Source organism: Giraffa tippelskirchi, chromosome 11 (assembly GCF_054371585.1).
Source record: "Giraffa tippelskirchi isolate mGirTip1 chromosome 11, T2T-mGirTip1v1.2.pri, whole genome shotgun sequence".
Taxonomy (NCBI): Eukaryota; Metazoa; Chordata; class Mammalia; order Artiodactyla; family Giraffidae; genus Giraffa; species Giraffa tippelskirchi.
Window position 1 is genome coordinate 31,558,308 of NC_137285.1, and position 12,369 is coordinate 31,570,676.

General features: G+C 41.2%; 1 long non-coding RNA gene across 1 annotated transcript in view; it reads left to right on the plus strand.

The window, feature by feature from the left end:
• LOC145526899 (uncharacterized) overlaps positions 1 to 12,369 on the plus strand; it is a 41,552-nt gene that overhangs the window by 22,863 nt on the left and 6,320 nt on the right. Inside the window, exon 2 of the long non-coding RNA XR_014069284.1 lies at positions 6,373 to 6,621. This is a non-coding gene — a long non-coding RNA (uncharacterized LOC145526899). The remainder of the gene's footprint in view (positions 1 to 6,372; positions 6,622 to 12,369) is intronic.

Below are 12,369 nucleotides of genomic sequence, written 5' to 3' on the forward strand. Positions count from 1 at the left end.
GCTTATTTTTTGTACTTTTTTTTTTTTTTTCTGTATTAGGCTTTTGTGGACTAGCCTTAGGGCTGTGACCACCAGGCATAGCACTGCCTCAATAAGAGGCTGGTTTTGGGGTTTCAAATTAAAATGGAGCAAGACCCTATGGTCCTTGTTCCCTGTGCTCTCTGCCCGCTTTTTGTCTGTGGAAAAAATTTAGCCAAAGAATAAGTTTAATCAGAGAAGTGAGAAAATGCAGAAACAAAGGAAGATAGTCAAAGGAGACCAAACAACAAAAAAGGTTAGTCATTAAGCAAAGTCAAGTATCTCCAGTTCCTTCTCAAGGGCTATCGATAATATTCTGAGCCATATCCTGTGAGCTATTTTGCAGATACTGAAACCCCTACCGGGTGGAAGAAGTTAACTACGTGATGACCAGGCTGCAGCCGTGACATAAGTTGCCACAGTTCAGAGAATGGGCCTCAAAGAAATGGAAACAAACCAACCCTGGAACTGAAGATTAACTGTACTTAAAACAATTAAGACCATGCTGGTCAGACCACCGTTGACCAATTTTAAGATGACTGTCTGAGCTGACTGCACTGTTTCTGCATGTAGCCCTCTTTGTCAGCCTTCAAAAGCTCTTGTCCACTGGTGGTAGTTGGGGGGCAATGGGCTTTTGGACCAAAGTTCTCCCTCCTCCAGCTCCCTTCCCCCCAACCAGGGTTGCTGGCATCCAAAATAAAGCAAACTTTCCTTTCTACCAATCCAGCTTCTTTATTGGCTTTTTGAGCAGCAAGCAGTTGGACCCCACTTTTGGTTACAAAATGAATCTTTGAAATAGAATTTAAGTTGGAACCGTCTTTAGTGGTGATAACATTTTATTTTATTTTTATTTTTTTTAATTAGTTTATTTTTTATTTTTTAACTTTACAATATTGTATTTGTTTTGCCATATATTGACATGAATCCACCATGGGTGTACATGTTTTCCCCTTCCAGAACCCCCCTTCTACCTCCCTCCAACTGGAAATAGAACTGCCATATAACCCAGCGATCCCACTGCTGGGCATACACACTGAGGAAACCAGACTTGAAAGAGACACGTGTACCCCAATGTTCATCGCAGCACTGTTTATAATAGCCAGGACATGGAAGCAGCCTAGATGCCCATTAGCAGATGAATAGATAAGGAAGCTGTGGTACATATACACAATGGAATATTACTCAGCCATTGAAAAGAATGCATTCAAATCAGTTCTAATGAGGTGGATGAAACTGGAGCCTATTATACAGAGTGAAGTAAGCCAGGAAGAAAAACACCAATACAGTAGACATCAAAAGAGACACAGATAAATAGAACAGTATTATGGACTCTAAGGGAGAGGGCGAGGGCAGGATGATATGGGAGAATGGCATGGAAGCATGTAAATTATCATATGTGAAACGGAGGGATGGGATGAAGAGGGAGGTGATAACATTTTAAATATGAATTCATGGTCATTTTGTTGTTGTTGCTCAGTTGCTAAGTCCTGTTTGACTCTGTGACTCTGTAGATTGCAGCACACCAGGCTCCCCGTCCTTCACTGTCTCCCAGAGTTTGCTCAGATTCTCTGCTGTCCACTTCTCATTTTGCTTTAATCTTTCCAAGCATCAGGATCTTTTCTAATGAGTCTGCTGTTTGTATCATGTGGTCAAAGTATTAGAGCTTCAACTTTAGCAACAGTCTTTCCAATGAATATTCAGGGTTGATTTCCTTTAGGATTAACTGGTTTGATCTCTTTGCTGTCCAAGGGATTCTCAAGAATTTTCCCTGGCACCACAATTTGAAAGCATGAATTCTTTGGTGCTCAGCCTTCTTTATGGTCTTTATTGTCCAACTCTCACATCTGTAGATGACTACTAGAAAAACCATAACTTTGACTATAGGGACCTTTGTCAGCAAAGTGATGCCTCTGCTTGACTGCAGTCACTGTTTGAAGTGATTTTGGAGCCCAAGAAAATAAAATTTGTCACTGCCTCCACTTTCCCCCCTTCTATTTGCCATGAAGTGATGGGACCAGATGCTATGATCTTAGTTTTTTGAATGTTGAGTTTTAAGCCAAATTTTTCATTCTCCTCTTTCAACCTCATCAAGAGGCTCTTTGGTTTCTCTTCACTTTCTGCCATTAGAGAGGTATCATCTGCGTATCTGAGGTTGTTGATATTTCTCCCGAAAATCTTGATTCCAGCTTGTGATTCATCAAACCCAGCATTTCATATAGAAATGTAATTGTAGTTAATAAAAAAAAAAATTATTTCTATCCTAACTCAAAAAGTCTGCAATACCACATTTGGACTAATGTATTACCATTACTTTAATTCTTTGTATATGTTTTAGGCTGGAGAAATTAAAGCTTTTTGAATTCAACGTTGAATATTGGTTTTAAAAATCTACCCATTTTCAACAAAAAAATCAGACAGCCTCGTTCAGAGTGGGCAAGGGACTTGAATAGACATTTTTCCAAAGAACATATCCAATTGGCCAAGAAGCACATGAAAAGATGCTCAGCATCAGTAATCATTAGGGAAATGCACATCAAAAGCACATGATAACACTTGACACCCATTAGAATGGCTAACATTATAAAAACAGAAAGTGACAATCATTGCCAATTATATAGAGAGATTCAAACCACTGTATACTGTTGTTAAGGATGTAAATAGTGCAACCACTATAGAAAACTATATGGCAGTTCCTCAAAAAATTAAAAATAGGATTACAATATGATCCAGCAATTCCACATCTGGGAATATACCCAAAATAATTGAAAGTAGGGTTTTGAAGAGATTTTTACTCTCATGTTCATAGTAGCTGAAACATGGAAGCAACAGAAGAGTCCATTGACAGATGAATGGAGAAGCCAGATGTGGTCTAAACATACAGTGGAATAACATTCAGCCTTAAAGAGGAAGGGAATTTTGACACATGCTATAATGTAGATGAACCTTGAGGACATTTTGCTAAGTGTAATAATCCAGTCATGAAAAGACTAATACTATATGATTCCACAATTATGAGGGGTCTACAGTAGTCAAAATCACAGAGACAGAAAGTCAAATACTGATTTCCAAGGACTGGGTGGAGGAGGGGAAATGGGAAGTTACTGTTATGTATTATGGACAATTATGTGTATAGAATTCTAGTTTTGCAAGATAAAAAGATTTCTGGAGATTGATTCTGGTGATGGTTGCACAATATGAATGTATTCAATACCATTGAACTGCACATTTAAAAGTGGTTGCGATGGTAAATTTTATGTTACATATACTTTACCATGATAAAAAACAAGTAGAAAAAGAGGAAAAAAACTTCACCCATTTTCTTCCCCAAACTGTGAACTCTTGTTCGAAAATAGTCAGTACTGTTGTTTTTGATTCAGATCTCATATGTTACATTTGTGGTTTTAGCTAGGCTATTTTAGAGAAAGAAAATAGTCTTAAGCTATTTGTAGTGGATACTGTGGTATGCTGAAAAGCTGCCTCCTGTAAGACAAGAGTCATGCTGCTCCAGATACACATGGTTCACAGCTGAGTCCGTCCCCAGGAACTGCTCCCAGCAGAAGGGAGTTACATCATTCAGAATACATCCCTCATCTAGAAAAATGGTACTGATGGATCTATTTTTAGGGCAGGAATATAGACACAGACTCAGAGAACAGACTTGTGGGCACAGCAGGGGAAGGAGAGGATGGGATGAATTGAGAGTAGCATTTAAATATATGCATTACCATGTGTAAAACTGATAGCTAGTGGGAAGTTGCTATATAACACAGAAATCCCAGCCTGGGGTGCTCTGTGATGACCCAGAGGGGTGGGATGGTGGAGTAGGAGGGAGGCTCAAGAGGGAGGGAATATATGTATACCTACGGCTGATTCACAATGTTGTATGGCAGATAACAACACAACATTGTTAAGCAATTGTCTTCCAATTAAGAATTAAAAAAAAAAACCCAATAGAATACATTCTTGCTTATATTTATTAACTGGTTGATGTTGAAGTCAGAATGCCTATCTACTTTGCTTCAATTTGGGACAATTCTGAAGGGCTACCTGTAATGGGAAACAAAATATCATGCCTTGCTAGAGATGGTGTGTCTGAGCCTGGTGTTAGAGTTAGTTGTCCACTGTGAGCTAGGTTCGGTCAGACCCACCAAGTCCTTGATGTGCAGGATCAGCAACAATTTAGCAACAGATGGAAATGATACATTTATGATCAGTCATGAGCAGGGCCAGAAGGCACAGGAAGTATAGAAACTCCTGCCAACTACCACTCCTACACTGGCATAAATCCCTTTGCTCACTCCTATAGCCTCATAGAGGACGTTCTATAACAAGCTGTCAGTCAGTTCAGTTGCTCAGTTGTGTCTGACTCTTTGCAACCCTATGGACTGCAGCACGCCAGGCCTCCCTGTCCATCACCATCCTCCAGAGTTAACTCAAACTCGTGTCCATTGAGTCGGTGATGCCATCCAACCATCTCATCCTCTGTCATCCCCTTCTCCTTCCGCCTTCAGTCTTTCCCAGCATCAGGGTCTTTTCAAATGAGTCAGTTCTTCATATCAGGTGGCCAAAGTATTGGAGTTTCAGCTTCAGCATCAGTCCTTCCAAGGAATATTTAGGACTGATTTCCTTTAGGATGGACTGGTTGGCTCTCCTTGCAGTCCAAGGGACTCTCAAGAGTCTTTTCCAACACCACAGTTCAAAAGCATCAATTCTGTGGCGCTCAGCTTTCTTTATACTCCAACTCTCACATCCATACACGACTACTGGGAAAACCATAGCTTTGACTAGACGGACCTTTGTTGGCAAAGTAATGTCTCTGCTTTTTAATATACTGTCTAGATTGGTCATAACTTTTCTTCCAAGTAGCAAGCATCTTTTAATTTCATGGCTGCACTCACCATCTGCAGTGATTTTGGAGCCCCCAAAATAAAGTCTGTTACTGTTTCCACTGTTTTCCTGTCTATTTGCCATGAAGTGATGAGACCAGATGCCATGATCTTCATTTTCTAAATGTTGAGTTTTAAGCCAATTCTTTTACTCTCATCAAGAGGCTCTTTAGTTCTTCTTCTCTTTCTGCCATAAGGGTGGTCTCATCTGCATATCTGAAGTTATTGATATTTCTCCTGGCAATCTTGATTCCAGCTTGTGCTTCCTCCAACCCAGCATTTCTCATGATGTACTCCGCATACAAGTTAAATAAGCAGGGTGACAATAGACAGCCTTGACATACTCCTTTCCCTATTTGGGACCAGTCTGTTGTTCCATTTCCAGTTCTTACTATTGCTTATACCAAGCTAACTAAGGCAGAAAAGTTCTAGCTTGGTTTATGGGTAAATCAGCTTAGTACATGGATGCAGGTTGAAAGCAGACTGTTGCTTCATGACAGAGGGGGCCACTGAAAGACAGCAATGGAGGGGAATTACTGCCTCTCTGAGTGTTTTATAACAAGAGAGTTGAGCTCTGTGTCACAACAGATTGCTGATTCGTGGCAAATGCGCTGTGCTTGTGCTTAGTCGCTCAGTCGTGTCCAACTCTTTGCAACCCCATGAACTGTAGGCCACAAGCGCCCTTTATCTATGGGGATTCTCCAGGCAAGAATACTAGAGTAGGTTGCCACACACTCCTCCTAGGGATCCTCACAATCCAGGGATTGAACCCAAATCTCCCACATTGCAGGCAGATTCTTTCTCTACCATCTGAGCCATCAGAGAAGCCCCCAAATACAGAAGTGGGTAGCCTATTCCTTCTCCAGGGGATCTTCCTGACCCAGGAATTGAACCAGGGTCTCCTCCATTGCAGGTGGATTCTTTATCAGCTGAGCTACCAGGGAAGCACTAGTGGCAAATGGCTTACTATTAAAGCACAGACTGAAGGAGAAGGATTTGAAAATCAAGGACCAGGATATCTGACCATGTAGAAATGGGCATAAAGTATAAAGATTCTTGTAACTCTTTAGCTCTTGTAGCTCTTACTTCCCACTAGAGCATATCTACTACACAGGGGATGCTACCCACCAAGGAAACCCTCAGTGTCAGCCAGGCCCTATTATCCATTGCTATTGCTGGTAGAATGTAGGAGTCATTGTGGTGGGGTAAAGATCATGCATGGCCCCCAATGCATGACTTGTCACTCACAAAGTTGATCTAGTGACTATTACTACTGAACATCCAATGTGCCAGCCACGGAGATCAGCATTGAACCCCACAACAGGGCATGATTCTCTGAGGAGGTCAATAAGCCAGTTGGTGGTGGGTTGATTGCGATTTAATTCTTTCTGCCGTGAAAGGGACAGCTATTTTTTTCAACTGGAGATGATACATATTCTAAGGATGGATATGCTTTCCTTACTTGCAGGGCTTCGCTGTCTGAAGGCTTGATCCACCAACATGGTAACCCAAATCACATCACCTCAGACCAAAGGGCACACATCTAGGAAGGAGATGGACAATGGGCTCATGACCCTAGAACTGCATTGATCATGAAGATACCGCACCATTCAGAATATCCTGGCACAATGGAGTGATGGAATGAAACTTAGAAGACTCAACTCAGGTGCCCATCTGCAGCTAAAACTGAGAGTAAGGCAGTATTCTTCAGTCTGTGGTATGTACAGCAAATCAATCACTAATCTCAGAGGCAGAAATGACCCTGATCACTACAAGACTTAATGATCCACTTGGGAAACCCATGCTTCTTTTTCCTGAAATTTTAGGTACTGACCACTTCCATCAGAGGACAGGAAGATCTCCTTTAAATGTTCAGCTGTCATATGGTCACTTTGGACTTCTTGTGTTAAGAGACTAACAGGCAAGGAACGGAGCCATCATATTGGCAGGGAAGTTGACCTTGGTCATCAAGAGCCAGGAGGGAGGCTCTTACAAGATGGTAGCAGGAAGAACCCACATAACACTCAGATGATCTGCTGGGGCATCTCTGGACACTCAATTTTGATTTTATTTATTTATTTTTGGCTCTGCTGGGTCTTTGTTGTTGTGCAGGCTTTTCTCTAGGTGTGGAGAGTGAGGGCTGCTGTCTAGTTGCAGCGCATGCCCTTCTCATTGTGGTGGCTTCTCTTTGTTGTGGAATACAGGCTGTAGGTGCATGGGCCCAGTAGTTGTGGTGCATGGGTTTAGTTGCTCCACAGCATATGGAATCTTCCCAAACCAGGGATGGAACCTGTGTCCCCTGCAGTGAAAGGCAGAGTCTTTCCCACTGAGCCACCAGGGAAGCCCCTGGATATACAGTTTTAATGACAAATAGACAAGTGCAGCAACTGTAAACTGAAAAGGGCCTAATGTCTAGGGGATCAGATCCCTCAAGGATGAGGGTTTGGGTTGCATTGAGATACGTTATTTAGACCACTATCTCACAGAGTCGTGAGATAGTGGATGAGGAAGAAGATGGATTCAGTTACAGTCCTAAGACTGGCTTCAGTGGTTGTTATAATGTGTTCTTTTGCAAGTTTCCTTGGAAAAAATGCTAATTAAAACTCTGAAGGCTTTCTTCCCAGGAGAGTATAATTACTATATGATGCAATCAGATCTAAGTGGTACAAAGGATGGGCTTTAATCGACAAGGTGGTGAGTCTGGCAGCTGTCCCCTCCAAGTTGGAGACATTCATTCTCTCCCTGGTTGGAGTATTGGCTGTGATGGTTCCCAGCTGAGCTGTCTCGGAATTGTCCTTGCCAGTGGGAATTGTCTCACCCAGACACTTCCTATCACTGGGGAGACCTTCCCCTAATGACTGGTCCATGTAGAGGATAGAAGACTCAGGCCTCTTTGCTTCAAGTCAGGCCAACTCTGAAGGGCCATTCCACCTCCAGACCTCCTTGTAGGATTGGCAACTGTACACACAAATTTCTGGTGCATAGCGTGTTTCCTAGGAACCTGACCCAGGCCCAAGGGAATCTCAAGGATGCCCAAAGCCCAAACTCAGGAAAAGCTGAACTCCTCAGATTCAGGAACCAGAGGAATCACAGTAGAGCTGGACCACGTGGAGTCATATTTCCAGAAGCAGAGGTTTTGATCTTCATTTCAGGGATTTGCCACACATGTGAATTAACAGTGCTATTTGAATCTGCTCTTCTCTGCCTCTGTTTGCTCTCACCACTCAAATTCTTTGCATACTCCTGGGTCAAATGGTATGAAGAGAGAATCTGTGTCTCTCCTCCAAACAGTAATCACATATAAAGGGGGAAAATCACAGATTTATACTGGAGAAATCTGGCACATACCAGCTGGATCACGCCATCAACATGCACCTCACCTTGGGACTGGTCAACACTAAGGAGATCATTCCAGAACAAAGGACACTCAAAAGACTTTATGAGCAAAAGCAATACGTGTTTGCAGGTGGAATTCCAATTCACAGACACCATTCAAACGGGGCCATCTATGGGCGTCAAACTAGCCATCTGTCTAAACAGTGGCTCTTTTACTTTTCTAGTCTAGGATTCCACCTGCAAACACATATTTCTTTGACTTGTCCTGTCTTTTGAGTGTCCTTTGTTCTGGAATGGTTCTTTAGATTTTTCCTGTCTGTGCTCCTTGACAGCCTAAGAACACAGGTCTTCCTTTCTACAAGCTGACTGCATCTACTGTTTCTTGACCAGGACCAAGCCACACATCCACAGCAGGAATGCCAGCAAGGTGACAATGATCTCCTGAGTGTTGTGCACCTTGATTGCAATTACCAGCTGGTATATGCCAGATTTCTCCAGTGTAAACCTGTGAATTGAACTGGATGGTAGGATTGTGTCAACTGGGCTTCCTTGGTGGCTCAGCTGGCAAAGAATCTGCTTGCAATGTAGGAGGCCTGGGTTCGATCCCTGGGTTGGGAAGATCTCCTGGAGAAGGGAATGGCTACCCACTCCAGGATTCTTGCCTGGAGAATCCTCATGGATAGAGGGGTGACTTGTGGGCTGGAGAATTCCATGGCCTGTATAGTTCATGGGGTCACAAAGGGTTGGACACAACTGAGTGACTTTTACTTCACTTCATTTCACTTCATTGTATCAGTGCTCATTTCCTGACTGGGAGGAGTGTATGGTAATAGTAATATAATCCCTTATTTTGGAGGGAAGAAGCATACACTACTCCTTTGGTCATGAGTAATGAGGGTAATGAGTCAACACACCTTTCTTCCTCTCTCTAAAGGAAGAAAGAGATTGATGGGCCAAATGAGGTCAAGTTTAACAATTAGGGAATCTGCATGAAGGGCTTGCAAGTACTATTCTCACAACTTTTCTGTAGGTTTGAATCTACTTGACAATTAAAAAATTGAAAGACTTGAGAGAATTTCAATTCAATTGGCAACTGAAAGGAAAGAGAATCTGATGCAGCTAATAACCACCCTTTCTGTTTACACTGGTCCTTTCACTTTCCCCATTGGACAATGCCAGCCAGCGGATGATTGATTTCAAGATGCTTGGCTGGTCTTGGTTCTGTTGTGTGGCTTGGATGGCATGGCAGCTTCAGACATGAAATGCTTGCCTAAGTTTTCCCAGTGGAGCCTAGGATGGGGGCCACTGACAAGGGTGTTTTGTGTGTTTCTTCACAAGGAATTTGAAATCTTTCTCTTTGTTGTAACAACAAACATTTTTTCAGGACATTTATATTCCCAGTGTTCTGTTTCTTGCCTACCAGATTTTTGTGTGTGTGTGCTTTAATTTTTTTGATTGAAGTATAGTTGATTTGTAAAGTCTAAGGTATAGAGCAAAGTGATTCATTTATACATATACCCATTCTTCTTTTTCAGATTCTTCTCCATTATAGGTAATTAAAAGATATTGAATATAATTCCCTGTGCTATACAGTGGGTCCTTGTTGTTTATCTATTTTATGTATAGTAGTGTATCTGTTAATCCCAAACTCCTAATTTTTCCCTCCATGCCCTTTCCCTTTTGGTAACCATAGGTGTGTTTTCTATGTCTGTGAGTCTGTTTCTATTTTGTAAATATGTTCATTTGCATCACTTTTTTTAGATCCCACATATAAACCTACCAGATTTTAAGTTCAGGTGGATCCTTATTTGGATATCAGCTCAACTACTTACTGTGTGACCTTTAATTATTAAGTTCCTTTTTTTTAATAAGATAGGTATAAAGATACCTAACTAGTGGGTGTGTTTTGATGAGTAAATAATGAAAGCACAGTGCTGGGCACAATGCCTGGCATATAGTAAGTCCTCAATAAATCACAAAGGTGGTGGGTTATTATAGTTTTTATTTTCATTACTTGCCGTGCTTCTGTCTGGGAGACTTTTTTTTTTTTTCATTTTAATTATATTTGACTAGTAAACCTTTGCACTTCTTTTAAGGAGAGAGGTTTGCTTTGGAAATTGTCAGCCATTTTTTTCCATTTCTATGCTTTTAGGTCTGTAGTCAATGTTTTTCCACTATGAAGATTAAAGGAAGACACCAAAATATTGTTAGTATAGTGTAGTTCCCAGCCTTTTGGTTCTATTTTCTTAAGTGCTTTATGATCCATTTTATTTGTTAGTTCCAACACAGCCTTATGAGGTGCATAATTATTTTCATTTTTACTACATGGAAGGTTTTTTAATTAGCTTGAGTTTGTGCAACCTCAAGAAGGTCAGGGATGATGTTTCAATCCAATTCCTTCAAATCCTAGCATTTTACCTGGTCCTTTGGGCCTTGCCATTTCTCTTGATTTCTGTGTTTTTAACATGGTTATACATGTAAGCTATTGTTCAAAGGGAAAAGGGAAAAGCAAAGAAAGCCATATGACTTCAACGAAAGAAGTTAAATCAAGCAAGACCCATTAAATGACATTGATTTTTTTGTTTTAGTTTATGAGTGCTTTTCTTGAGTTTTTCTCACGTGTCTATTTTTTTTTTCTTTGCAGATTCATTGTGTCAGACCACTCAAATAGTTTCAGTATGTCATATTTGACTTTTTGTGAATTTACTGCTCACCAAAGAGTTGCAGAGTGTTTTTCTTGGCAGGTGCTTTTCTTCTGCTTTCAGGACAATGTAAAAATTGGCTCTATTCTCACCTTCTATTGAAGAGAATGAGAGAATTACAGAAGTAATGCGTTTGAAATGCTGCTAATACTATACAATGCTATGCAATTTTGAGATCTTAAAATGAAGACTTGGCTCTTCAGAAACCCTGGAGAAGGGATATTTTCTGGAAGAGGTTTTTAGAAATGTGAGGCAAACTTTCGAAAGTCAAAGGTTTTAATGAAAAAGTAGAGGCTCTCTCCTCACCCCTTTCTATTCCCTAGTCCTGAGACACAGAGGCGACCACTTTCAACTTTGTTACCTGTGCTGTGAGCTCAGTCTCTCAGTCATGTCCAACTCTTCACAACCCAGGATCTATAGCCCGCCAGGCTCCTCTGTCATGGAGTTTTCCAGGCAAGAATACTGGAATGGGTTGCCATTTCCTTCTCCAGGGCATCTTCCCAACTCAGGGTTCAAACCCAAGTATCTTGCATTTCCTGCATTGGTAGGTGGATTCTTTACCACTGTGCCACTTGGGAACCCCTTATGTTTTTAAATAATAAGAAAATAATGTTATTTCTTGATTATTTTCAATTTTTAACATTATCTAATGAACTAATTAGATGAATTAGATTAGACTTTTAAAAGCAGCATATTTATTACATTGTACTGTGTGGCAAATTACCTCCAAATTTGGAAGCAACAATCATTTATTTTCTCATGGTTTCTCTGAGTTAGGACTATGTGTGCAACTCAGCTGGGTAGTGCTAGGTCAAATTCTCTTCTGAAGTCCCCATCAAGCCACTGGCTGAGGTTGTGGTTTCATCAGAAGGCTCATCTGAGAGAGGAAAAAATTTCAAATTTATCCAGGCGGTTCTTGGGAAAATCCAGTTTTGCAGACTGTTGAACTAAGGAGTCATTTCATTGCTGGATGTTGTCTGGAGACCTCTCTCTGTTCTTTACCATATGAATATCTCCACAAGGCAGTTCACAACATGGTAACCAATTTACTTCAGAAGGAGCGAAAGAGAAGGCAAGAGAGAGCTTAAGATTTGGGAGCCCCAGTTCTCTGTTTCTACTGTAAGAGTCAGTAAATCCAGCCAACACTCAACTGGAGCATATCAAACTGGGCTTGAATACCAGAAGAACTATTGGGAGGCATCTTAGAAACTCCTTTCTATAGTACATCCTCTAGATCCCAATAATTCATGTCCTTTTCACATGCAAATACATTCACTCCAACCAATAACTCCCCAAATTTTAGGAATGGCAACCCACTCCAGTATTCTTGCCTGGAGAATCCCAGGGACAGAGGAGCCTGGTGGGCTGCTGTCTATGGGGTCACACAGAGTCAGACATGACTGAAGCAATTTAGCAGCATGTAGCAT